The following is a 27976-nucleotide window of genomic DNA, read 5'->3' as shown; positions in this document are numbered from 1 at the left end:
AAGAACCGTGACAAAATACAATAGTTTAGCCAATTAGCCTAATGAGTAGCGGGTCGTAACAAAAAGACATTGTTATGTTCCTAACTAAACTTAAAATTTCGCACACTACGTATGAATGCGTGATAAAAACTTTGGCTCATGTCTGCTTTAAGTAGCTGTTATTTCTGAAGTCCTTGTTAAATAAACTTATTACATCACTAGAACAGTTCAGGTTTTTATTCAGGACAAAGTTCGCAAAATAATTCTCATAACTTCTTTATAACCAATTATATCTCTAAAGTAATAAAACTGTGGTACCTCTATATTCTCCTGGTGTAGAAAACCAAGTACAGGGGGTGGACCTCCCGGGACGTAGTCGAAACCGTGAATATTCATATTCAGTAAATGGAAGCAGTACCAGCGACTGTTCATCAAGTCCAAATACCTTGCTATTGAGCTGTTCCTATCTGTTCCAGATCTTAATAATTTTCTTTCTCCTAGCGAAGCAATTATTAAAATAATCAGTGCTCATAGTTTCAATATGGCTACCATCAAGACAAGACTCCTTTGGATTCATCATCATCATCAGCCTTTGGATTTGGATAAGCGAAAAAAATACCTCAACAAAAGATTCTACTAAAACTGATGCTGATCTCAATAACAAACAACTAATTAATTCTTAACAACACATCAAATCCATGAACTTTGCCAAAAATTACTACCGTGATGAAAAAACAATTAAACCACTTAAAGAAGCCACTTAGACTCCTGACGGTAAAGCGTGAACATCACAAAAATCTTATTTGAAACGTTCTCTGAAATGAGGAAGTCGGTCAGATCGGTCAAGGCAGAACCATGCATATTCATACACTAATGATATACATAGCAATTTTCATTGTTTTACATAAACGGTACTTCGGAATGAACTTTTGGTTTGGAATTTAAATATATTTTTGCGGAATTGGTTTCTGTGGGTAACGGTTCTGTTTTGGGTTACTGTGGTACGTTCATTATGTCATTTTGATTTATTGAAAATATTTCTTTGTTAGGTGTTTGTGCTTGCATCATGGTAGTCTCCTTCACTAAAAGCGAGTGGTCTCTTGAACTCATTCCACATAATGAGTTGTCCCATTTTGCATCCCTACTATTGAGAAGTCAATACCTTATTAATTTATTCTTACTTCTTTCTACAATCGTCCAAGAACTTCATCTTCAGTTTATTTAATATTCAACTCAAAGCCTATACTTCCAATGGAATTCTGTAGCTGCCTACGATGATCTGCAAAGGCTTCCATTAAAGGGTTGGAACTCTCATGTTATGGTCAGTACTTACCTACTACAAGACTCACACCATTTCCATGTCTTGCTTATGGCGTATTGACTGTCGATGATGATAGTCAAATATGTTATGAATAATTTAACTAGCACAAAAATGTCATGGTTTTTTCTCAATGACATCATCATTCTTATTAACAGTATCCTGATAATATCACTAGTAAGTAGTACTATATGTTCTTTGCACGATCTCACGCATCCCACACAATACTTAGCTCTCGTGTTCATAGGCATGTAAGCACATCTTTTTATGCTAATTCAATATCCGTATTTTAAAAACAATCTTACAGAATAATGACTAAGATTTTTAAGTCACGAATCTACCTAGAAACTATGAGGTCAAGATGACTGAGGTCTCTTATATATAGCGTCATTGAGGCTTCAATATGGGAATTACATAGAATTTTTGCTTTGATTATGCCTAAGTCGGTCAGGATTTAAATGAAGGGATTTTCCTTAGTACCGTTTATGTTAAAGCGACAATTTTTAGAATTTACGGAAGATGATTCATTGATCAGGTTAATAATTTATTTTAAATTAAACAGCATTGTGGTTAGGGAAAAATAAGTGCAAAATGATATGGTCCAAATTGTATAACCAGAAAATAATTTAGATCATAAAGTCGCCGTTTTGTAAGAAGAGAATGCAAATGGTAGGCCAATGATATAGAAGTATTCGTTAAATATTATAGATATCTAAAAAGGATATTTAATGAAGTTCATAGTAATAAGGAAATAGAAGTCTTAAATGATAAAAAAATACGTGTGAGGCCTATCTGCGAGTTCAATTGAAAGAAAAAATTCTAAGAAATTGATTAGATACAAAAATCTATCGATCAGAGATAAACCTAGACCGTCTTACCACAAAAACTTTTAAACGTCAGTTTATGCCTTGTCTAAAAAAATGTCAAATTATGACATTGACATACGGTTCATTTTGCAGCCAAAATTTTATTAGACAAGTGTAAAACAGGGGTTAAAGTTTTTGTAGTAAGGCCAAGAAAGTTGATAATTTTTTTAAGTACATAATGTTTTGGTTGGAATTGAGATGATTCATTGGACATTCCGTTACTATCGCAGATATTATAACAAGAAGTAGTAATAAAAGGACTTTTAACAGTTATATTGCCAAAATCTTTGCTATGAGAGTTAAAAACTTGTTGGTGTTTCCACTTTCCTCTATTGTTTTCCTCCTTCTTCTGCTACTTTTTATCTTCACACCTTGCTCAAAACCTTTTGGTTTTTTCATACTGCACTTGGACCATGAAGTCTATTTACATGTTCATCATGTTGATTTCCATTATTTGTTTGTGATCGTTATGCACTTATGACTAAGGCTTTATTTGGAGGAAATACAGGAGCGGAATTAAATAGAGCACAAAGTTCAAAAGTCCACCAAGAACACTCAATGTCTCGATTTTTTTAATTATTCGATATCTACATGTTATTTTGGAGCATGTCAATTTTACACTGATGAATTGACTTGCGTTAATATCATGTCATTGTCGTTAGTATTTAGATTTATCTTCATCGTCCTAATTGATCATTGCTTTTGTCTTCCTATCTTGTCTTTATGCCTATTTAACTACCTACTAACTATAACAATAGTACTTAATTTTAAAGACTACAGCCGAAGGCTTGGTATAAAATTACAAGGTTTAAAACATTTAGCATTAACCTGATGCACTTAGCAGATATCGATTTTTGATACCGTGGAAGGTGCGTCTTGATACGGAAATAGTTTTATATTATTAGATACTTAGTTCAAAAGGTCAAATGCATCCTTCACAGTCTTGACTGTTTTAAGTGTATCTGCAGTTTTAAGCCATGCAATTACAGACTTTAATTCTCTAGCTTCAAAGTCTAATCTTGTGTGGTTGCCTTTTGTTATTTGTGTCATAGTAATTATAGTTAGTAGTAATATGAGACTTTTGTCAATAGTGTCTGTGTTTTCAATAGTTGAATCATTGTTTGAGTTATCGAATTCAAGGTAATGGGTTTGGCTGAACTTCGCAGCTTTATTTTCAAGTTTAAAAGCCGTTCCTTCTTTATTGAACTTTTGTCTTTCCTGTGGTATTTTATTCAAGGCGTTCTTGTCTCATCATTTTTTATTATATTGTCAATCGAATGATAGACTGTATTATTGGTAAAGATGAAGTCCCAGATTCTAAGCCTGATTTTCGCAAACAATGGGATAACATGATTATGGTTTTGTTAATTTCTAACCATGTCATGTTTAATAGTTTTCTTCGCATACGAAATCATATAAACTCTGTATCTCAATTAGGTAATTCATTTTACGAGTTCCGATAAGCTATCAACTATGTATAACTTGTGTCCTAATTTCAGTACTTGACATTTACGACTACGCGATACGCAATTGATACATTTCAAAACAGTGTTTGAAACGTGTTACGTGAATGTATAGTTCCCGGCACGTAACTTGGCAAGAATCGTGAGATGAAAACAAGTCCTATTTTTTTCAAGCAGACAATCGCCACTAAAGGATGTCAATAACCATAGAATAATGCACAAGCCATAACAGGGACCAGTTTTTTGTATAATTTAGTGCACTATGTGCGAGCTCAAACTTATTAAAGGTCCCAAATCCTTGCCAAGTTATATGCCGGCTACTATAAAAGATTGGCTTCTGAACACCACATTTTTGTGATAAGCTTATAACAACCTAATTTAGGTGAGGTTTACTTAGTAACTTGCTTAAGTAACTTAGGTGACTTGTTCATAATTGTGAGGTCATCATAATCAGCCATTTTATTCTCTCTCTTCTCATACAGAGAAGGAATGTTACAAACCTGAGAGTCCAGAAATTATCAACTTATTTACAGTGCTTAGAAAGTGAACACAAAGAGCATTCCAGAGACAGTCGTTATGCTACTATTTTTATAACGTGCCCCAGCTTTATACAGGTATAAATGAAATAATCAAAACCTTCATGAATTATTAGTTAGTTTAGTGTAAGCCGCATGAAAATCCGTGTTTTTTTAACTACTTTCGTACAGACGGACAAAGAAGTGGTAGATGACTTTGTTTTAATAATAATGTAGGTAGAGATGTAGAAAGAAGAAGGTACGTCCTTTTTACAATACTACCAATAAGCAAAAATTCCAATAAAGCTATAACATCCTTCGGGAATGGCAGTTCCTGTTACGAGGTATTTGCAAGAGTTCCCGACTCTCCATGACAACTGGCTGGATTAATCGATACTCCTGAATTTTCAGGCCTGGAGTGCACCTACCTGTATGTAAGTCTGAAATGGTTCAGAGACAATGCGTTTTTTCGTTTGCCACCTTGCTTTCATGCGGTTATAATTTCATAGATTTTTACTGATTATCTGATTAGATAAGATAAAGAGAAGACCAGTCAAGTATTAGAAAAACTTCACAAATAAAAATTTACCCGCCTACAATTTCACCCAAAACTACTTCAGAAATCTGGATAAAAGTCGGCTATATTCTTCACCAGGGTACTCTTCTCTATACCTTTGACCTCAATAAGTTCAGCAATTTTTGCATGTTTGCGTATTACACATACATACATTATGACTTTCACATTAATTTCATATAACATGTAGAGGTTAGTAAAGATTCTTAATTTTCACTCAAATACATAGTTATACCCATGGAAAATATTACTCTTGATTACTCAGACTGTAAAACCTATGGAAAAGCAAACTTCAATTTGTATAAACGTTACGGGATAAACAACCGACAATTACGTCTTACAAACTCATAACGTAACATCTTCTAAAACTCAGTCATCTCAAAAAATGCCTTTCCAAAGATTCCGATCTAACATCTTCAGATCAGTAATCAACCACTCAGTCACGTACAATTTGACCCAGTTAAGTTAAAAATAAACTGAGTGAGAATTTAATTAAACTATCGACAGTGCTCATTTTGCGGCTAGACGGTTTTAGTACGGTTACGGTTTTTAGATGAAAATCGATATTGTGATGTGCCGGTTTTTGTTTGTGATTTGATTTTTTGGAGGTCAAGTTAAGTGGTTGCAACGGCATGAACATACGCAGACATGTTTGTTTGTGGCTGTAAGACCACAGATTCGAAACGACAATTTACTTTATACTAGTTTTTGTCCGCGACTCTGTCCACGTCCCGAAAGAACTAGAACTAGAAGAGGATAATTAGTATCCTGTATCCTTGTACAGGATACCACCTGTCTTCATGCCAAAATGCATCTTAAATGATTAAGCTGTTTAAGATTGGAAGTGTATCAAATAAAATGCACTTACGCATTAAAGTACAAGTAAGTAACTAAAGATTCATAAATATACAAACTAACATCTCGGCTGTTATCTTTAAGAGATTATGTAGAGTTTTTACTTTCCACTAACTTATTTTTTCATAAAAACGTAAAACTAAAAAAATAGGTAGGTACAGAGAACATCTTTTTATGCTTCGTTCAGTCGCCACTCGACTCGTACCACTAGCACTGAACTAGCACCTACAAACATAATAGAAACATTATAAACAATTAAATTCTGAAAGCGATAATAATTGCACAATTGTTGCAAAAACCACCAATTATCTCTGAATCGGTCAGCCCAATTAACAGGTGTTTCTATACAAATAAATTAACTCAATTTTGTTGTTATTAAGGATAATTGCGACTGGTTGACCTGAACCTTTACACCTTTTGGTTGTTTGTTATAAATCTTTTGGTAGAAAGTTGAATAATAAATATGTCGCAGATTCAAACGGATTTGAATCCACGTGTTGGTGATGTTCATCCGCCATCTTAATATTTCTCGGTCAGTGCGCACACCCGGCGCCGGCGACGTCTCAGGAGCAAGAGAGCGAGCTCCATCGACATTCACACTACTGACAGATTGAAATGACACAGACAACTGTCACTGTCAAACATCAATATGAAGCTCACAACATTCAGTCTAGTGTTGCTACTCGAAAAATAAATAATTATTCATTCTCCGACAAATATATGCAAGGCGCCATTTAAATATTGTAAAGCTGAAGAGTTTGTTTATTTTTTGGAAGTGCTAATGTCATGAACTGTCCGATTTGAAAAAAAAAATCAGTGTTAGATGACTGAGTATTTATCGAGGAAGGCTAGTTTGCTTCTGAGTGCGTGAAATTGTTGCCACAAAATGCGGGTTTAGCCAGCTCCAGAATAGGTTGTATATAAAAAATACATATCAGTCTATAAGTTACAAGTTCCGTGATAATATTGACAAGACAAATCATATTAACTTTAAAAGATCCTTCAATATAATTACTTGTCTAAAACTACCTTGATATGATACTTGTTTCATCTAGTTATTATTACTTAGTATTTATTACTTTAGGATGTCTAGATTTTTACGATTGCAATGACATTTGGAAGTAGATATAGCTAAAAAATAACCCATTTTGAGTAGCATTTACTTCAAAATATTTCAAAACAAAAAACTAAATCTTATCTTAGCGAGTATTACGATTGTTTATTTTGATAACTGGGTACATATGAATGATTCATCGTTCACTTACTTAAATACTTTGGATAAAATACTTCTTTCATAATTTGGAGATAAGGATTTGGAATTTACGGGACTTTCTTTTACTAATACCAACTAGGAATTCGATAAAATAATTGGCAATGAAAGTCTTTTAAACATTGACAATAGTTTTTTTTTTTTTTCAAAACGGTGTGAGACTTACAGATATGTATTTAGGAAAGTTAATAGTGGTACCGAATATCTTTTACAGTTGACGGCTGTCAGTTATCAAAGGAAAATAGTTTGTACTGACTGACAGCAACAACTGTCAACAGCACCAAAAAACGGTCGGGGCATACAATATTTCCGCTTGACCTAGCCTAACACAAAATATATGAATGAAAACTGAATAATTCTCAAAGTACTATAGAACACATTTTCATTCCAATTTCCATTTAAAATCATTCCAATTTTAAATTCGTCACGGTCCAGTAATTTAAAAATCGACAGTGCACTATACTGTCTAACACTTTCATATCAAACGCTCCTCAATTGATCGAGTGAATCGAATAGTACCGAACATTTATCGATAACCTGATTTTTCTCAGATAACAATGTTTACATAAATATTTTATCGATACATGTGAAAGTGACAATTTGGAACACTTGACCGTAATCTGGTTAGTATCTAGGTGACCTATTATTTGGTAATTGATCTAACTGGATGTTCATGTTTTATTTCGTATCAGTTGTTATCTGTGGTAGGGTAATATTATTAAGTAGTGTTTCGCTGGCTTATTATGGAGCTAATCTCTGGAACCGCTTTACCGATTTCATGATGTTTTCGCATATAAAGATAGTGGTAGTGTGGCATGTTGGGAAAGCCTGTTAAGTTAAAAAATGTTTTGTCTTAACCATTTTATCTATCAGTTTATTATTTTCTGAAATATAACGTGAGAGATAACTAACACCCTTTTAAAGGGTAAACCTCAATTTCTCGCGCGTCGTCAAAACACGTCAAAGTATCAAGAATATTCATGATAATTAATCAAATTCTTCGCAGACATATGACAAGCAGCTCTTTGGCACTTCCTATAATGCCCACAGAATATTCACGGAATCCCAAAGGGTGAGTCCTACATGGGCAAATCACAAACGCGAACGCTAAGCGATCCGAAGCGATTTGACAGATGTACTATCGGGGATACTCCTGTTTGATGCTTCCCTGGAAGGTTAAATCTATAAAGGGTTTTGTTTGAGTAGTGTAGTGCGCTGTTTTAAACTGCTAAATTTTAAACGCAAAAACTTCACCAGTGATCCTTAGGTATCCGGTATTAGGTATCCTGCGATAATACGCTATGTCGTGCCAAATCGTGCCTCGTCGCATCGCGTCCGCTTCCAGATAGCTCACATAGAACACACAGTAACGGTAGTCCTCACCAATCAATTCGAGAGACAGACTAATTACACGCGTAAATGACTAAACATTAGCAATTAATCACTTGTGCCAGTACTCAGCATTTGCCGGCTAAAGCAGACAATTTGTGTAATGTGAGCAATTTTATTATGCCTAGATAAATTGTTGGGGTTACTGTTAAAAGTATTCGTTTGTGATTGGTCGGTAATCAAATGATTATTACGTTAAATGAGTGGAATTAAATAGATTGTAGCTAAGATTCTAGCTAAGATTATGGCCTTACTACAAAAACTTTAACCACTGTTTTACACTTGTCTAAAAAAAATGTGGCTCCAAAATGAACCATATGTCAACGTCGTAATTTGACATTTTTTTAGACAAGTCTTAAACTGACGTTAAAAAGTTTTTGTGGTAAGACGGTTAGGTTTTAAATTTATCAGTCTCCTTTGCAAAATATTTAATATCATCTTACAGTCTACGAATATCTAGCTTAGTGACAGCTGGTAAAAGAAACCGTTTTTAATAAACCTGGAGATTTCGACTTGGCTAAAAAAAACACAAGCAAAACAGCGCTTTTTGAACGTCTAAATTTACAAAAACAGCCCCCAATACACCCACCCTTTAACGTTTCCTATATGTTTTTGCTGGGAAGAAAAAGTGGCGCAATACACTCCTAGGTTAGAAGAAGCTTTCAACATTGGTTTATGTATAGTTTAATAGCATGATGATGAATACACAATTTCTACTTCAAAAATGCAGGTGAACCCATAGGTAGGGCTACCATCTCGAATTTCGCCAAACCCGGACAAACATATAAAAAACCCGGACATTTGGCGTTAATCGCATTTTTTCCCCGAACGAGTACGATTTTTTTTAAACAAAATAATACCTAATTTGTAATCCATTTACTATTAACATATACTTAAATTCAATGAGGTGCTTCCTCACTTGAAGTGTCCGGGTTTTCCCCGGACACTTCTTGAAACCCCGCCCGGACGCCCCCCGGACGGCCTCCAAACGAGGACAAATCCGGGGAAACCCGGACGGATGGCAGCCCTACCCACAGGCCTTATTCAATAATAAGCAAGATAGATACAAGATAATATAGCATCTTTCGCAAGATACAGTCAGATCATTTATTGAAAGCAATCTAATACTGATATCATGTTTTGTCCGTCATGGCGTGACGTAACTGTGATGCAATGTAGCTTGGACAATAGGTAGAGTGTTCCAAAAGGTTTATGTTGTCAAGTCTTTGTAATACAGTACTAGATGCATATGCAGATGATAAATGTTTAGGCCTTAGATGCCTGATACAAATAAATAAATACGGTCCTTGGAAAATTAAGTAACTAAAGGAACTGGGAAAGTGTTACCGCGACCCTGGAACACCGAGGATTTCAGAAGGAACACGAGTTCCAAGAGTCTGATGCTCGCTTCCTCACATCCTGTTTTCTACATGCTCATATTTTTGAAGTTCCTTTGAGCAGTACGAAATTACTGAAATACATCTAATATTGGTAATCATTTTTGTCCCATACATATCACCGACATTCTTGGATCAAGTATCGGAATGACATAGCCCATGCCAACCATTTTCAATCTATACTTCGATACACCCCCTCATATTTGTTAAAACTTCCTGTAAATACAATCCATGAATTGCAAATAGACAGATATGGCGACAAACTTAGTTCTATGACAATAATGTCTAGTGATTGTTCCACATAAAACAGTGTTAAACTTCTGATTATTCTACTCAATAACCAAAGCATTTGTCAGTGGGCGCAGCTATGTTTGTTTACAAAAGAATGCAGATCAAACTCTCCATTGGTTATGTAATGATTTATTGTGTACACTATACAGTACAATGTTTACTATATTACTTGACTGATTGAACAAACAGTCTATACAATATTACTATGTCTACTATTATAACGAAGACTATCTTCCGCCAGCGGTTTTACCCGCGTCCCGTAGATCCTACTTTTTCGAAGTGGATAAAAAGTATTCCATCTGTTATTCCAATAAGTCAGCTATGTTACTGCTAAGTTTCATCAAATCTACGCAGTTGTTTTAACGTGAAAGAGCAACAAACATGCAGTCATAATATGACAAAATTATTTAGAGTAAGAAGACGTTTAAAAATATTCAACATCTACCGTGCTTTCCTGGTATTCCTAGGTATTTCGCGATCACCTCATTTTCCTGCTACATATAATACATCCTACATGTATATCCTTACAAATTTTTGTAATCGTATTATTAGTCGTATATAAGAGCTAAAAATAATTTAAGAGTTCATTGTCCTGTTACAGAACGAATATATAGAAATATTTCAAACTTAAACTTCATAATATAGTCATTTAAACGTACATGTATTGGCGGACTTATATAATGAGTAAAGACATTCTCTTTAAAGATGGGTGGTAACCCTAGAATTGACATATGTCAATCTCCGTTTAAAAACTAATTGTCTCCATCACTTTTGAGGTTAAGGTCAAAAACAGAAACACTACTAGCAGCCATAATTGACCTTTGCTGAGATCACTGATGACCCCTCCCGCTGTGGGTGCAGCGTGTGGGAGTGACAGACTCTTACTGACTAAAACCCATCATGTTCCTTCTTACGCCCTTTATGTACCAGGGCCGCGGTAACTCTTTCGAACAATCCCGTAGCCCCGGCAGGAGCCCAAATTGACTTGGAATAAAAACAATATCAAAATAGAAACTAATTTAAAGAGGCTTTGTTTTTACGTAGAAGTTATAATTTATACGTTGTCATCGCTATTCCTAATTAAATAACACTTGTAAGGCTTCAGATAATATGATCAATCACGGTCAGTGTCTTCCGAAGGTTATAATGTATAGATCCATAATCAGATTACCGGATTATGACAAAAAAAAGTGAAGAGTTTGCTTGAACACTCTAATCCTCAGAAACTGGTGGTCTGATTTGGAAACTAATTTCAGTGTTACAGCCCATTTAATGAGAACGGTTCTACACTACATACTTCTATTTGACACACACATTTCTTTTATTTTTCGTACTTTTTCACCTATATGTATTTTCGTGCAGTGCCAATAAATGTTCTTTCTTCCCTCTCACTGCTTAAAACCTCTGGCGGAAACTAGCGTTGCTATATTCAGCTTCTACAACACATCAAAATATTTACTTACAAACGGCCTCACCAATAATGTTAGCCATATATCCAACAGCTACTATATAAGGCTTTCACCGTTACTCTATAACCAAATAAATCTACCGACAAATAAGAAAGATGACATTTAAGATAACAATAGCAATTCTTATACGTATTTATCTGATAGTTGAAAATCTATAAGATCGTAAATCATAAAATGATGTGTAGTTGTGACCTTTTGGCTTCTGTTAGTAATATTTTAAGGTAGGATCCATTGCTTTGTTGTAAAGGTTCTATGAATTGAGTAATTATTTTCTGCAGGGATTTGGCATTTGCAAGAATCATCATCATCATCAGCCTTTTACTGACTCACAGCCTAGGGCCTCATAATGTGAAGGAATATTGTATTAGCTACGTATAAGACCATCATCATCTCCGGAACCTTTTCCCAACTATGTTGTAATCGGCTTCCAGTCTAACCGGATGCAGCTGAGTACTAGTGTTTTACAAGGAGTGAATGCCTATCTGACCTCCTCAACCTACTTACCCGATCAACCCAATACCCCTTGGTGTAAGCGGTGTCAAATGATAGCTATTTAGATTTGCAAAGATATCTGGCGCAAACTGTACTAAGTAAGTATTGATTAACTCGCAAACCGATTAAATAAGTTTTAAAAACTATTTCGTAACCTTCAAACATAACTTATGTGTTCGTTGATAACGCTAACAAAAAGATGTTTCATATCTCTGATTGGAATCAAACCGTGTCTTTAGTTCGTGTCAAAACAAATTGCCAAACCATTACGGTTGTTTTGGACTTACATGTACTTATTTGCGTGTTATTATTTTTAGCCCTGATCAATATGTGAGATACTAACTTAAGCCTTGTTTGTATAGTGGTCGACAATTCCCTGGTTGGTCTAGTTGTCGCATAGTGCTACTTCTGTGCACGGAGTCTTGGGTTCCATTCTCGGGTCGGAAAACGCTTTGTGGGTTTAAGAAACTTTCAAACAGCAGCCCAGAGTCTGGCAAAATTCAATTAATACCTACACCCGTGCAGCGGAGAGCACGCTAATGTCAGTTCTGCGCTTGATCTCTCTCCAGTCGTGTCCGATTACCGTCCCATCGGACTATGAGAGTGAAGGAATAGAGAGTGCACCTGTGCCTTCTCTTTACAATAATGCTAGGGCGACCAAATCCCAAATGATATTGAAGAGAAGAATTTTATCGCATGTGACGTGGATATTTCCATTGATCAAATGGCCATCGAATGATTTCTTCTTCGAATGTCTTCGATACGATTACAATCCATTTCCAAGTTCATGTTATGTGTTACAACCTTTATGCTAAGACTACCAAAAAAGGAAGAGGTTCTAATTTCGGCTGATGTTTTTAAAGTTCATAGGTTCTAATTTATTTCTGTTGTACCCATATCGATCCTCGGAAAACCTTAATATTTTTTACCACATTGGCAATAATAATCCTCATTATTAGACAATGGTTGAGGCCAAATGAGATCATTTGCACCATAATTCATCATCATACGTTTCGATACATCAATCAATTTGTCTGTCTGTGTGTCTGTATTTATCCTTGAAGAGATCAAACGCCCACCGGTGGGGTATATTGTTTATTTTTGTTATTAAAATTGTTATTAATATTATGTTGGTTTATTTGTGATTTATTGTTGCCTGTTTGACCTACAGGCCTAGTTGGGTTGGTTTTTTTGTGTGCTGGGTTCCGACGTTGAGAAATAGTTTTAGGAAGTTCGTGAATCCCATTTTTTTTTTTCAAAATAAGTATCCTAAATTTCCAGTTTCTTTTTTTCCATTTTTTGCAATTTCGGTGTTACTTAGCATAACCCGCTTTTATTATAGCTGCTATCGTTGATTTCTATTTATGTTCTAAAGTTATCATCATCATAATCAGAAATATTTTGAAAAATTAAAACCAAGGTAACTAGGTACTTACAGTTTAAAGATCTACAAAACTTTTTCTTTTTTCCTACAAAAGGGTCATTTTGCATTCTGTGAAGATGACACTCAAGTTATTCCAGTTTCTTAAGACCATAAAATACCTACATAGTTAACAAAAGGACAGACAGGCCATTCAAAAGGGTTCCGAGAAACTTGGCCCGTTCAGAAACTAGTAACAAATTGGCTAAAATATATCAAGAACTGGCGTTTCTTTGTCCATCTGTCTTAAGTACCTTACCTACGTGTATTGTGCTTGTAAGTAGACTCCGTGTTTCTCAAGAATGATCTGTATTGGGCAGGGCTTTTAGTTCATAAAAGGTTGCTTAAGATTTTTTACTCTACACTTCTAAATCATCATCATTCTCCTGCCCTTATTGCATTTTATTTGGGCTCCAGTGTGCTTGCTTACTTAGCCATACTACTTTTACTGAATCCATCAATTGTTTCTTTGGTCGTCCTCTTCTTCGTGTCCACCCACGTTCATGCTCAATCTCTTCCTCACAGCACGATCTTCGTTCTTTCACATGACATGCCCTTACTATGACTCCGAAACTACTGAAATGATTTGAAAAATTATTTCAGTGTTGAAAGCTACAGTCTTCAAGAGTAACATGGCTATATGTTATCCCAGTTCGGACAGTAGATCCCACAGGACGCGGGTGAAACCTCGGGATCGAATAGTTTACAATATAATTTTACTGGCAGATCTAAAAAATCCTTTAAAATACTTTCTACAAACCGTTTAAAATTAGCTCAAAATCCACTCTATGGAAACCATGGAAAAGCGAACTTATTTACAAACGAAAGCATTAAGTAGTGAAAGTTATAGTTTTCCATTTCTATAGTAATGGTGAACCGTAGCCATTGTTTCGTGGGTAGGCAGACACCATAGTTCCGCTTAGCTTGGACCATTCAACCAACCGGAGACGGCATTGCCGTGTAAATTACTAAATGGCCAGCTCGATAGAGATAGTCCCATGGGGTGAGGGTCGGTGACAGCTAGCAAGATTGTCCTGCGCGCACCTGTAATCACCCCCGCTGTCTATTTTTTACTTCCGTGGACCATGGTAGTGTCATTTACGACCTGGCCAGGCTATTGCCGACTTCTGCACATATAGATTTGTTCCTATGACGGTTCCCGTCGGTTCAATGCTCTAAGGTTTGTGGTCTTAACAGGTTTGTTTACGCTTTTCTTTCGTAAAAACTTTTTCGTTCAATGATCATTTGGTTTTGCGAATTTATTAGCTACAATGGGTGCTTGTCGCGGTGTTTTTTTTTACCAGTTTTTTAGGTAAAATAGAACAATAGGCTTCTTTTACCTCAAAAACACAAGATACTTATACAGGCCTTCATATAAGTAGTATATTTTTAAGTGGTCCGTTCTTTCTGGTGTGTCTCCCTTAGACACACAGTCATTGGCACATCTTTGACATTGGTTATGGGGGGCTAGTATCAGAAGCCAGAAAGTCTGATGACTACCTACGGTATAGGTAATTTACAATCATACCTTCAAGAAAGCATAATAAATATTTTATTTCTTGCATGCTATATAAATAGTGGAAATGAATTCAATTTTCTCTCGAAATTGATCGATAAATAGCAATTTTCTTGTTTTATGAGACGGAAGCATTTTTATTACTTCGGCAGTTCTTCCGTATCATAATAAAACCGATTTCTTTTTAAAACAAACACACACCTTAATAATTTCCAGACAGGAAATCGATAACACTTTGTGAAGAAATTTGAATACAAACCTCATCTCCTGAGCCTTTTCCCAACTATGTTGGGGTCAGCTTCCAGTCTAACCAGATGCAGCTGAGTGCCAGTGTTTTACAACGAGCGGCTGCCTATCTGACCTCCTCAACCCAGTTACCCGGGCAACCGAATACCCCCTAGGTAGCACTGGTCGTCAGACTTACTGGCTTATGATCACCCGTAAAGACTGCCCGACTGCTAAAGATGTTCAAAGCTACACAAAAGTCATCAAAAAACGCAGAAATTTACGAAAACAATAATAATAAACGCTACTACCGTGTTGTTAATGTTGCCAGTCGAAAAAAAACACCTCTTTTTATTTATATTGGTAATTATATTAATAGTATTTCCTACTACTTGATTGTCGAATCGTGATTTGTGGTGAATGAGTACATCACTGCTGACTACGTGAGTAAGGCCTTCAATGTAATTGCATCATTTTTGGAAGTTGGTAAAAAAAGTGTTTCAATATGGAGATTCTTTTGTAAAGTGTTTTCCGCCTTTTCGTTTGGCTATTTTTCTAATTGATGTGGCGATGTCTTTATGCATTGTATTTTTTTCAGCATCTGCATTTTCGCAGCTGAGTTGGGGTCGGCTTCCACTCCAGCCAGATGCAGCTGAATAATAGTATTTTATATGGATGACTGTATATCTGGACTAATCTGCCCCTACCTGTGCGTCTGTGTCTTCTTTCTTTTATAAACCGGTAACACTTGCCATTGAGATATTCAAATGACAGCCGAGACTCACCAATTTAACGTGCCTTTTGAAAAACAGAGGAACTTATTCTCACTGATTGTTACCCATCCATGGACTGCCGGCTCCAAGCGTAACCTCGTGATGGATCGACACGTGTGGTTTCTTACTTAGTCATAATCTTAATGACAAACTATCTGATAATGTAAACTTTTCCCAGCATACTCAAAATGAACATAATCAAATAACAATACATGTTACGCTTAAAGATCCAAAGGAATTCCGATCTAGCTCATAATATCTAACAATGCATTCCAGGCATCTAATCTAGCCGTAATATGAGCAAATTGCTTCAGTATCATAGATCGATCTAGATTATGGATTCCACGGTGTTTGAGAATTAGTCATGTATGCTAATGTGTGGTAAATTGTTATGAGGAGAGGTTTTAGAAGACCGTGTATTATAAATATTTATGGTATTAATTATTTGGCTCGTCTTGTGGGATGAAAAATATTTCATAAAAACTTAGAAGGAGTGACTTACTGACTAAAGCCCACCTCTGTTCTTTCTGGACCCTTTACGCACTAGGAAAGCGGTAACTCTTTCGAAGACAAGAAGTCTTAATTAAAACTGAAAAAGTGATAGTAAAGTAAAAAAATCATTTATATGCCTGAAATATGGCGTGTCATAAGAAGTCCAGTTATAAAGTTAAAGTTCCTAAATGTTTCTGATTTTGATCGTCTATTTTATGTGCTGATCACACAGGATTAAGACCATGTCAATCTTCAAACTATAATTCTTAAATACAATGACTCCCAATTTGTTGTTCGCAATAGATAAGAAAAACACACCATCAATCAAGTATCAATTACTATACAAAAACACATGAAACAGCCATCTTTAACCTTCACACACCTCATGGTTGCCTAGTACCTATCATTATTTTTTCTAACAAACTTAATAAGCATTATTAGGCAATATTTTTTTTGTCCCAACTCTATAGTTTCCGCATCTTTTCGTGATGTTCAAATCTTCAAAAAATCGAATGCATGACTAAATTATTTTTTTCTAAATGTCTTAATGGCCACACTGATCCGTCTCGTCATCTCACCTGCCTAACCTTTTCCCAACTATATTGGGTGCTTCCAGTCTAACCGGTTGCAGCTGAGGACCAATGTTTTATACGGAGTGACTCCCTATCTGACCTTCTCAACCCTGTCACCCGGGGAACCCAATACCCCTTATAAGACTAGTTGTCAGACTTACTGGCTTCTGACTACCCTTAACGACTATCAAGGATGTTCACTGACAGCCGGAACCTACAGCTTAACGTGCCCTCCGAAACACAGTCATTGGTGTCCAAGATATACTTAGAAAGTACGTTCAAACCACGAAGGTTCAAACTTTGAAAACTTGCATTGGTACTGTGCTTGCCTGACCTGGAATCGAACACACACTCATACTTGAGAGGTTGGTTCTTTACCCACTAGGCCACCACGACTTTTTGAGTGTGCCATCTTATGACGTCATTTACCATGGTTTTCGTTTACGGAAGCGCTTATGTTAATTGGGTTATTTAAAAAGTTCTTTTAAAATAAGTCACGCCTATCCCATTAGTTTAAGTTTCTTCTAAAAGCCATATAATTGGTTTACCATAAAGGTTGTAATGTTCTTATTTATTTAAACACAAAGTATGGTTATTACTGCAAATTGCCTTGACTATTAAGTATATATATATGTAGTAGTATGGTTTTTTAGACAACTTTTGAAGGATAAAGGGCTGAACGCGATATATAATAATAGTAGGTACAGTTATGGTAGACTTTGCGACTAACTATATTATGAAAAGTAAATTATAAAACATAAAAGTCAAATTTTGGAATTGGCATTTAAAGATGAAGACTTATTTCTTTCTATGAGGCTAATTTTAGTAACTTTAAATCCTATCAGAATGTAGAACGTTATAAATTAAAAACTAAAAAAATAGACTTTGCCAATTTATATTAGAGCATGACGTAAGAACAGTGGAATTTTTAATTAAGTCAGTTTGTTTATTCAAAAGTTGATAGTTTCTTCATTTTGTGAACCACTTTAGCTCAGTTTAAAGAAGGTCGAAAATCGCATGTTTTATTTATAACTATATAATTTAGTCCTGCCACGCCCATATCCTTTAACAAAGAAATTAGATTTTAAATAGGTTACCTATTCACTGTTTAAAATTCATCTGTCTAGCCTTTTTCCTAACTATGTTGGGGTCGGCTTACAGTCTAACCGAATGGAGTTGAGTACCAGTGTTTTACAAGGAGCGACTGCCTATCTGACCTCTTCAACCCAGTTACCCGGGCCACCCAATACCACTAGAAAAGACTGGTTGTCAGACTTACTGGCTTTTAACTTCCTGTAATGACTGCCAAAGATATCCAATGACAGCCGGGACCTACAGTTCATCGTGCGTAAAATTCCACCGAATTCTGTTGAATAATTTACCAGTTAGAATGTAACAAACAAACATATTATTGCATAGATACGGAAGCATTTAACTTAATTGGTATTCGATGTTGGTAGATGAGTAATTAAACTTTGTAGGCGTAAGATTCTCGCAGAAAATTAATGATAATAATACGTTTAATTTTGTGTTACTACCAGTCTTTAATTAATATCTTTGATCGCTCATAATATTGGTATGAATAAGATTTTAATTGGGTAATTAATCACAGATACTAGCGCGAAGAATCTTTCGTTGATAAATACGCCGAATATATTGGTCACATGTAGGTGCATTCCGTATGTACAAATATCCGGAACAATGATTTTGTTCCGTGCGGAAATCGAACCTGAGACACGCATCGTAGAAAATATTTCGCCAATCGTGACTTGTTACTCTTTGAAGCGGTACCAATTGTACATTTTTTCACTGGACCAAACCAAAATAATAATAAAAACAAAAAACAACATACTATATTGTATATAAAACAGGGATTGACGCATTTGGTGCACTTCTCAACTTGTACTACAATGCTCAAATGGTGCACTAATACTTGTACAACTTAATAAGACGTCGAAGTAGTCATCCACATAATCATTACCTTTTGCAAATTCCACCTCAATTACTTATTAAATATTGCCAATATCAGATCACATACCAAATGAGTAGGCTTTTCACTTTCATTTTCAAACTGACCCAAATTCACAGCAAACAGCAACCAGTAACAATAATCTAGGTGACCGATCATCACTTTCGATCGCCTTACTGCAGTTCCCATACTCAATCTATCTATTGTTTAGCTATCTAGAGATACAATGTTGATATAAGCCCCATACCATGAAAAACAAAATGACTAGAGAAGGTGCCATAACGAAAAATCGACTGAGAAAGTAGTGTGTGTAGAACGTTACTGTTTTCGCCCTAATAAGTCTTCTTTGGACCCGACCATTTTTTGTAATACCGAAAATCGTGGTTAGATGTCTCAAAGAACTCAAACCCTCGTTAGTTCACTCGTAACTGATCGTTTTGGTCATGCCCACAGTACGAATTTAATTTAAGCGAATTTAAGCGCTTATAAGTTTCCAGCTTTTGTCGGCGCCGGTCAGCGCTTATCGGCGCGTGTTCAAGCGCCGATAAGTTCCAGTTTCTACCAGCTTTCTTTCTGTATACGGCCTTACAAGGAGCGACTGCCCTACTCAACCCAGTTACCCGGGCAACCCAATACCATTTGGTTAATGCCAAGTTCCTATCTCCAGTAAGGGAAACAGCAGATAGATCGATTATTAAGAACTGCCGTTACACATACATACTTGCACAAAATCTAACCCATCAATTTCAAAAGCTTAAACGATTAGCGATGTCGTCAATTGTTTCGACAGGCTATTGTTTCAACTTTTGCTTATTGGGTTACAAAGTCACCCGACGAGCAATAACCTGATAAGTTAGTCATTATATACGTGATTATTAAGGCCTTGAAACTGGTGGTGGAGACTGGGAGAACTGGTTAATCAGATATTTCAATAGTGGTCTTTGGGTGACATTTTAGTACAATGTGAATGACAAAGGTGTTGTCACCTTGGTGAGAAAGAAGAATTAATGTCATGAAGTTGACATGTGGATTTGGTTAGAAGATGATTGACAATCAACATGTTCTTAACTAAATATAAAGTTACCTCATCTTTCAGTCCTTCGTGAACTTAAGCCAGTCGTACGTGGACCCAAGACCAAGTCTTTTGCTGAAATGCTCTATTACAATCATAATAGATGTTCAATCATAGAGTAGATTTTCAGAATCTTGGTTACCTGATAATTCTTAAATCTGTTCCAATTATTATGTTATAGTAACAATTCTAAAAGACATCTTAGGGCCCTGTGGTGTAAAAGATACCAAATGCTACCCATCATGTTATCCTAGAAGTAATATTAAGAAAAATGACTATTACTACGTAGTTTTGTTTCTTCGTATAATAAAAACCTTCCAAAGTATCTGGTATGAAGTGGGTCACTCTTTCTCCGTTCATCCTAATATCTGGACCCAAATCAAAAACCTACCAAATAAACTCGTTGGAAAATCCCGCACCATAACAATAACCAGTTATACATACTTATACTATATTTACTACTGTCTGTTATATTCTAGAGCCCAAGCTCCTTATAAAGAAGTGCGTGGGCAAACAAGTATCGTAATTATTCTTATTGTGTACTTCCAACTATTGTATGTATAATACGACATACTTACTTGTTGTGTTCGCTTACTTTCTAATTAGAAGGGTTGGTTTCACTGGCTGGATGTAATTATTGATGATATTTTTTGATAAACTCGTACACACGTTCATTTGACAGGATAACTTGAAGGAGTAACGGAAGCGAAAAGCAAAACGCTCTCGTTTTTAATAAAGACTGTTTTGACTTACATTTTGACAAAGAATTTATCGGTTTAAGATTACAGTTCTACTGCTGTAATAAAATACATAGTGTTATGTATACCTGTGTATAGTCTATTTATCTAGCCCTTTGGTCAATAGAGTATTCTTGTTCGCAGTTGTAGTCAGACTCCAAAGTTTGTTTTTGCGAAAAAATTAAGTGACTCACCATTTGTATTCTATTAATATACTGTCAATAGTAGGAACATACTAATCAATAACTCTTTAAGATCTATATCCCCTGGCCAAATGATGATGTTACCCGCGTTCTTTACTAATGAAACCAAACTACTTTTGCAAAATGTTACTGTTATTCACATGCAATGTTTTTTTCTTGTAAACAAATCGGTAGCTCCACAAACAAACCACATTCTTCCACCCAAAAAACCCAATCAATTTCCAATTTAACATCCCATATAAGGCTCAGACTACACTAAAATCACTCCCCAGTCTACACTCACCAACTGATTAGATGTCACTGGGTTACAATTTAACCGCCCACTGTCCGCAAGTGTGTAACCAGGTCAATTCGTTCGTGTTACGAGTATGTAGAACTGACCTAATGACAATTGTGTTGAGATGTATCGGAATTTTAAGAGGACAATGATAAGGAAAAAGCTTTGAGTATATTGTTAAGGTCCAGACTAGACCAAAGTGGAGCGGAGTTTTTAAACAATCAATAGAGTCTTGGGTTGCCCGGGTATCTGAGTTCAGGTCAGATGTATCCGGTAAGATTGGAAGTCGACCCTACATAGTTGGGGATAAGGCTGGGCAGATCTCTCGAGCTCTCAGAACATTTCGTCGCCACCTCGCAAGTATCCCTGAGTTTAGAAATTGGTTGCTTAAAAATTGTCAGTTTTAGGGGAGTCTGGGCCTAAAAGCGCGCTTATAGTAAACGAACAAAGAACTAGTACTATAAAAAGAGTATCAAATGCTTTTATTTTTTGCTCTTCTCTTCTAAAATGATGACTCTTTCAGTCAAAACTACGGAACCGATTGTGATTCTATTGTCCTTATTTGAAGTAATTAAAGATCCTCATATGTTTATGCCAATTTTTATCAGGAATGTATTTCCGGCGGAATGCGAGCGAAACAGCGGTTAAAAGCTAGCATAGGAATATGACGACCACGATAAATATGTAGTCGTGTAATAAGTTGTCATATTTTGCTATAAATAAAACTTTCAATAAATAAATAAAAGAGCTAGTTTAATAGCGTGGCTTTGCCTTCATAGCTGCACACGACTCAGCTCGATTAGTCAATTAATGGTCATTCGGGTTTGGGTATTGATAAGCTATAGAGCGCTTTGTGCAAGCACTTCTAGAGTACTTATGTCTAAATTAGATTTTAAGCTTTAACTATGTGTCAGCCAGATCGTATATTCTGTATGAATTTGAAAATTACTTTAATATTTTTGACTGGATTTCTAAAATAAAGAGCTGATAAACTTAATGTATAACTACGGGTAGGTAACAGATACACGTAACAAGTACTTATACGTAGGTATATATTTTTTTCATGACCTCATTATGTGTTACCATTTTCCAATATTATAAAATTACTTACCACACTCAGCCAAAACCAACTCTACGCCGTAAAAATGTCGGTCGTCATAAAAGCACATGCGCTCTATAGCTAATATTCATACTCACATGTCTAAACTAACGTTAATCTTAATAAGAGACCTTATTGACCTTAGGGTCTATAGCCATAGCGGCCTTAATAGGGGATTATGGCTGTTATAATTTGAGGTCAAAAATGTGAACTGGACCCCTTTCTTTGTGAGTGTCTGTGGATTTTCAAAATACACGAGTCTCACTTTGCTTTAGTAGATAGTTTGTATCTTATGTAGGTATCATTAAAAAGATTTCTTTGGTAAAATTGAATTTTCAATCATTTTTAAAACAATAAAGAAAAAAATCTTATTTTTCTAATTACTATTTAATCTGCCCACCCACTTCTGACATTTTGTAAGACGTGTGTGTTGCACTAGGTATTTGCTATCAGTGTGTTTTATTTTTTAACCGACAAAATAAAACACACTGATCCCAAAAAGGAGGGGGTTCTCAATTCGTCGGGATCTTTTTTTTTATGTATGTTCACCGATTATCTTCTACAACAAATCGGTCACCGATTGTCGGACGTGGGCTTTAAGATTATATAAATATTAACTTTCATAAGTTCTTTTTTAACAACATTCACAAACATTTGAATTAAAAAATATTCTATAAAAAACCTAAAACTAAAAAGCATCAAAAAATTCGTTCCCTTCGCTGTCGACTGGGAGCGTAGGTACCCAAGAGGCTGGCAGCATTATAGTTCGGCCATTCAGAGAATGCGTTCCTGACACGTCGCGATTGAACTGACGACGTAACTACATTCATTGATTATTGATATAATAATGTTGTTTTAATGCTCCTCAATTGTTAAAACGGTAAACAACCAGCAAAAATATTTTTATCGTAACTGCAACGCCATTGCAAAGTTACGTCGTCAGTTCAATCGCGACGTGTCAGGAACGCATTCTCTGAATGGCCGAACTATACCTCGTTGGTTGGCCATGCTGATTCTCTGTTAAAGAAAATTAGAACACCAAAAAGCCAGTCATTACAAACAACTGAAATTCTCCCTTGAAAACTGACAGCTGTCAACTGATCAAAACATTCGATACTCCTAACTTTATCTCTGTTTTACACATGATGATGTAAATTATAAAAACGAAAAATTACCACTGAATGGATTAGGTTTTTTTTTACAATTCGCCATAGAATGTCATAAAGTATATGCGATAGGATTTAATGTGATTGTGAACGACACACCCTGTATAACGTTATGATAATTTATTAATTCCTCAGACATTTTCACGGGTCATTAAGAAGGATGCTGTAGTAGACAGATAATCTATTCTTAATGATGATTAATATATAATATAATAATATCCTTCACTACTATTGTTGTAAAAGGTAAGCAAAGATGTCTTTTGTGTTATGTAAGGACATTTATTATTTCGGAAGAAGTATTTAATGTAACCATGACCTCCGAATTTACGGGTAGGAAATCTTCTAACGACCACTCACACTGTGGGTGGAACATCAGAAGTTCGAAGGGAATGTCTGAGTTTTACTAACCACTGATACTTAGTGATTAATCCCACTGCAATATATTATGGCGAGATTTCACCAAAATTGTTGGCGCACCATACTATTATCAACTGCCTAGCCTTTTCTCAACTATGTATTTTGAGGTTTAGTTTAACTTAATAAAGCTGAGTATGTACTAGTGTTGTAGATGGAGCAATTACCTATATATACTTCCCATAGGTATATAAACCCAGTTACCGGGACAAGCCAATATGCCTCTAGGTAACACTGGTTGCCAGATTTTCGAGCTTCCAACGTCTACTACTGTAACGACTATTGAAATAGCCACCAATTTTACGTTTCTTTAATACTTAGATCAAAAATCCCTTCATGACTAATCCTTGGCAGTCAGTCGTTACTCGTACTCAGAAGCCAGCAAGTCTGACACCAGCCTAACCAAAGGGTTGCCCGGGTAACTGGGTTGAGGAGGTCAGATAGGGCAGTCGCTCCTTGTAAAATACTGGTACTCAGCCTCATCCGGTTAGACTGGAAGCCGACTCCAACATAGTTGGGAAAAGGCTCGGGAGATGATGATGACTTCGATACCCATCAACAAATCGACTACACCAAACATTTCTTAACCGAGCCACGTTGTTACTTAGCCACGTGCAAAGTACATTAAATGTTAAAACCACCTAATCTAAAGCCTATAATAATGAGTGTTAAATAAAACAGGTCTAATTTAGAGCACATAAGGCTAGCCTCACGCTAGTTGGTAATATAACCCCGTTCTTATATTTGAGGCTTGAGTGATTGGTACATGTATGCTGGGTTACTAGATGTGGTATAATTGAGCGCAGTTTGAAGTGAGTAGTGAGCGTGGTGGAGATTTTTATTGTAAGTTGTTTGTTGTTAATGGTAATTTTGATCTTTTTTCATATATTGTGTTTAATTTTTTGTATGCTCTTATAAGTTGGTTGCAACTATGTATCGGTTTTACAGTAAAAAAATACTCAAAAATATCTTTTGTTACAAAAATTGGCTTATGAATACTTTCTCTTATTCTAGCAGCTTTATTTTCTAGTAATAAACTTAATAACATACTGAACAAATCCACACCCATTTCTGACACAAAATCACTAACAGACAGTCATTACCATTCAATTTTAAAAAAATCTCTCTAAAACGCAAAAACCTTGAGTTAAAATACCAGTTTTTTATTAACTTTCACTGAGTATTTATCTAAAAACGTCAACAACATGTGTGGATCATCACTTTCGCTGTTTATTTAAACATTGAATAGTGAAGCTTTGGGCCACAATTACCATAATGGTTCAATATCAATAAAATGTTTTATGATTCAAAAGTGTACAAAAATAACAAAACAAATAAGGCAGGGTTGAGAAGATAGTTAGAATTTTGCTCTCGTTTTCTTTTAATTAATATATGTTTGTTTACCTATTTTTTTTTACCTAATTAATAAAATAAACATAAGCAAAATTGACGTTTTTTACAAGGCGTATCATTTAAATTTTAATATTAGTCTTAGCAGTTAATATTAGTCATAGAAATATCACCTAACAAACTTTTATTTTTGCCAGTAGCGCATCTAGTAAAAGTATATATCTTAAACAAATAATAAGCAATGCGGTTGTCATATCCAGGCCACGCTCACTTTCGATAGCTTTAACACTTAGATGCATGACCCTGTACGATTTACTGAGAGAAAGTCATTAATATAGGCGCAAGAGGTCAATGGAATGCATAATCATCTACATATTAATATGGGATTAAAAGTTTATTAATAAATTGTAGGTGTATCTGTCTAGGCTTTTGACAACTATGTTTGGGTCTTCCATTCTCACTGGATGCAACTGAGCGCTGGTAGTTTTCAACCTTTTTATATGAAGCCAATAATTTTTATATGAAACCTGAGCAACACAATACATACTCTTTGACAAGACGAGTTGTTAGACTTTCTGGTAAACTATCCTAGGCCGAGTTATCGTCAACAAATGATATATATCTATCTTTTATGATAGGACTCATTAAAATAATAATTATGAAGCTTCGGTTTTCGTTCAGCGGGAGTCTTTCAAGTCGGTGAATAGGTCACATTTTGAGTCACAGTCATAATTCTCCTATCATTTAAATTGAAAACTGTTTGATTAAACCACAATCTCTCAACATTATAATTGGATCCGAAATGATTAGAGAAGGTATAGGAAGCTTTTTACAACTCTATGTCAAAGACATCACCATTTTACATTAAGAAAAAAATACCCAAACACTGATGACGTAGAACCTTCTAATCATGAGACAAGACAGCAGACAGAAATGTAGGTTACACTCACTTTCGATATCCAGTGACCCTACTTTTGAGAGAAAGCTAAGGCGTGGGATGGGTGGGAGATTGCATTTTTTATTACACTAGCTTCCGCCCGCGTAAAGCACTGATACCCAGCTACATCCGGTTAGACTGGAAGCCGACCCCAACATAGTTGGGAAAAAGGCTCGGAGGATGACTAGCTTCCGTCCGCGGTTTCACCCGGGTCTCGTGATCATTGCTTCATGTAGCCGGATGGTGACAAAAGCTACCTTATGTCCTTCCCCCGGGTGTAAGCTACCTCTCCTCTAATTTTCAGCTTAATCGGTCTGGCCTTTCACGCGTGATGGGGAAACCAAAGGATATAAGGATTCATTTTTATAAATACAGACTAGTGGACCACCCTGGCTGTCATTTGAATATCCTTGGCAGTCGTTACGGGTAGTCAGAAGCCAGTAAGTCTGACAGCCAGTTTTACGTAGGAGTGTTGGGTGGCCCGGGTAACTGGGTTGAAGAGGTCAGATAGGTAGTCGCTTCATGTAAAAACACTGGTACTCTGCCGCATCTGGTTAGATAGATAGATAGATAGATTATTCTTTATTGTACACCAAGACACAACACAGGACATCACAACATACAAAAACACAGTACAATCGGCGGTCTTATTGCTAAATAGCAATTTCTTCCAGACAACCTTTGGATGGAGTTTATCTGTAGAATACAGTGAAAAACGGGCGGTTTGGGGTGTACATACATATAGGTTATATATAATTGACAAATACCAAAGATATAAACAAAAAGAAAGAATAAAAAATAAAAAAAAAATAAATAAAAATAAATAATAGTCAATAAACGGAAAGTAAAGATAGAAGAGTAAAGATAAAAGAATAACAATACAGCGATAGTAGTCAATGAGCCAAGTAGTGATCCTTGACCATTTTTTTAAATACTGCAATCGACTGCGCTCGCCTTATTGCCACTGGCAGTGCATTCCACAGACGAGTGGCCTGTACAACAAACGATTTATCATAAAATGATGTGGAATGCACTGGCATCTTAAGTTTTAGGTTTTCTGATGACCTGAGTGATCTTGAATGCGTATCACAAACAAACTCAAAACGACTCTTAAGATAAGAAGGGGAAGTAGGGTGAAAAAGAATACTATATAGCAAGGAGAGTATGTGAGCGTTCCGACGAAGTCTTATTGGAAGCCACTTGAGCTTAACACGAAATTCTGACACATGATCATATTTGCGTAATCCAAATATGAATCTTATACAAACATTCTGAAGGCGCTCAAGTTTATTTAGCTGGTCCTCTCTGAGATCAAGATAGCTGGCGTCAGCATAGTCAAGAATAGGAAGAAGAAGAGACTGTGCAAGCGCAATTTTTGTGGCAATGGGTAAGAAATTTCGCAGCCGTCTTAAGGATCCTGCAGATGCAAATAACCGTCGACTGGTTTCCTGAATCTGCGGCTCCCAGGACATTCGGCTATCAAAGTATACACCCAAGTTCTTAACCTTAGTGCTAAAGGGAATTTGGACACCGTCATACATGACTTGAGGGAGTTCAAACCAATCAATTTTAGAAACCATCCGAGAGCTGCCGATGACAATCAGCTGAGTTTTTAACGGATTGATTTGAAGCCCGTAGAACCTGCTCCACTCCTCTTAGACTGGAAGCCGACCCCGACGTATTGGGAAAAAGGCTAGAGAGATGATGATTGAAGGCATAACTACATTATAAGTAGGACAGTTTTCAATTTAACTTTTCGAAAAATCCCATCGAAAACTGCCCTTAAATCTTTCAAAAGCGTGATTACCCAACAGACAGACTGATCACCACAATAACCTGGTATCCGGCAGTAAAAAGAATAAAATTAAGTTATTAA

At 35.9% G+C, this 27976-nt stretch overlaps 1 protein-coding gene across 2 annotated transcripts in view; it reads left to right on the top strand.

Moving 5' to 3' along the window:
* LOC124642237 overlaps positions 1-27976 on the top strand; it is a 107774-nt gene that overhangs the window by 5106 nt on the left and 74692 nt on the right. The window lies entirely within an intron of this gene.

Source organism: Helicoverpa zea, chromosome 24 (genome assembly GCF_022581195.2).
Source record: "Helicoverpa zea isolate HzStark_Cry1AcR chromosome 24, ilHelZeax1.1, whole genome shotgun sequence".
Lineage (NCBI taxonomy): Eukaryota > Metazoa > Arthropoda > Insecta > Lepidoptera > Noctuidae > Helicoverpa > Helicoverpa zea.
The sequence above is the reverse complement of the archived record's forward strand: the minus strand, read 5'-3'. Positions and strand labels throughout refer to the sequence as shown.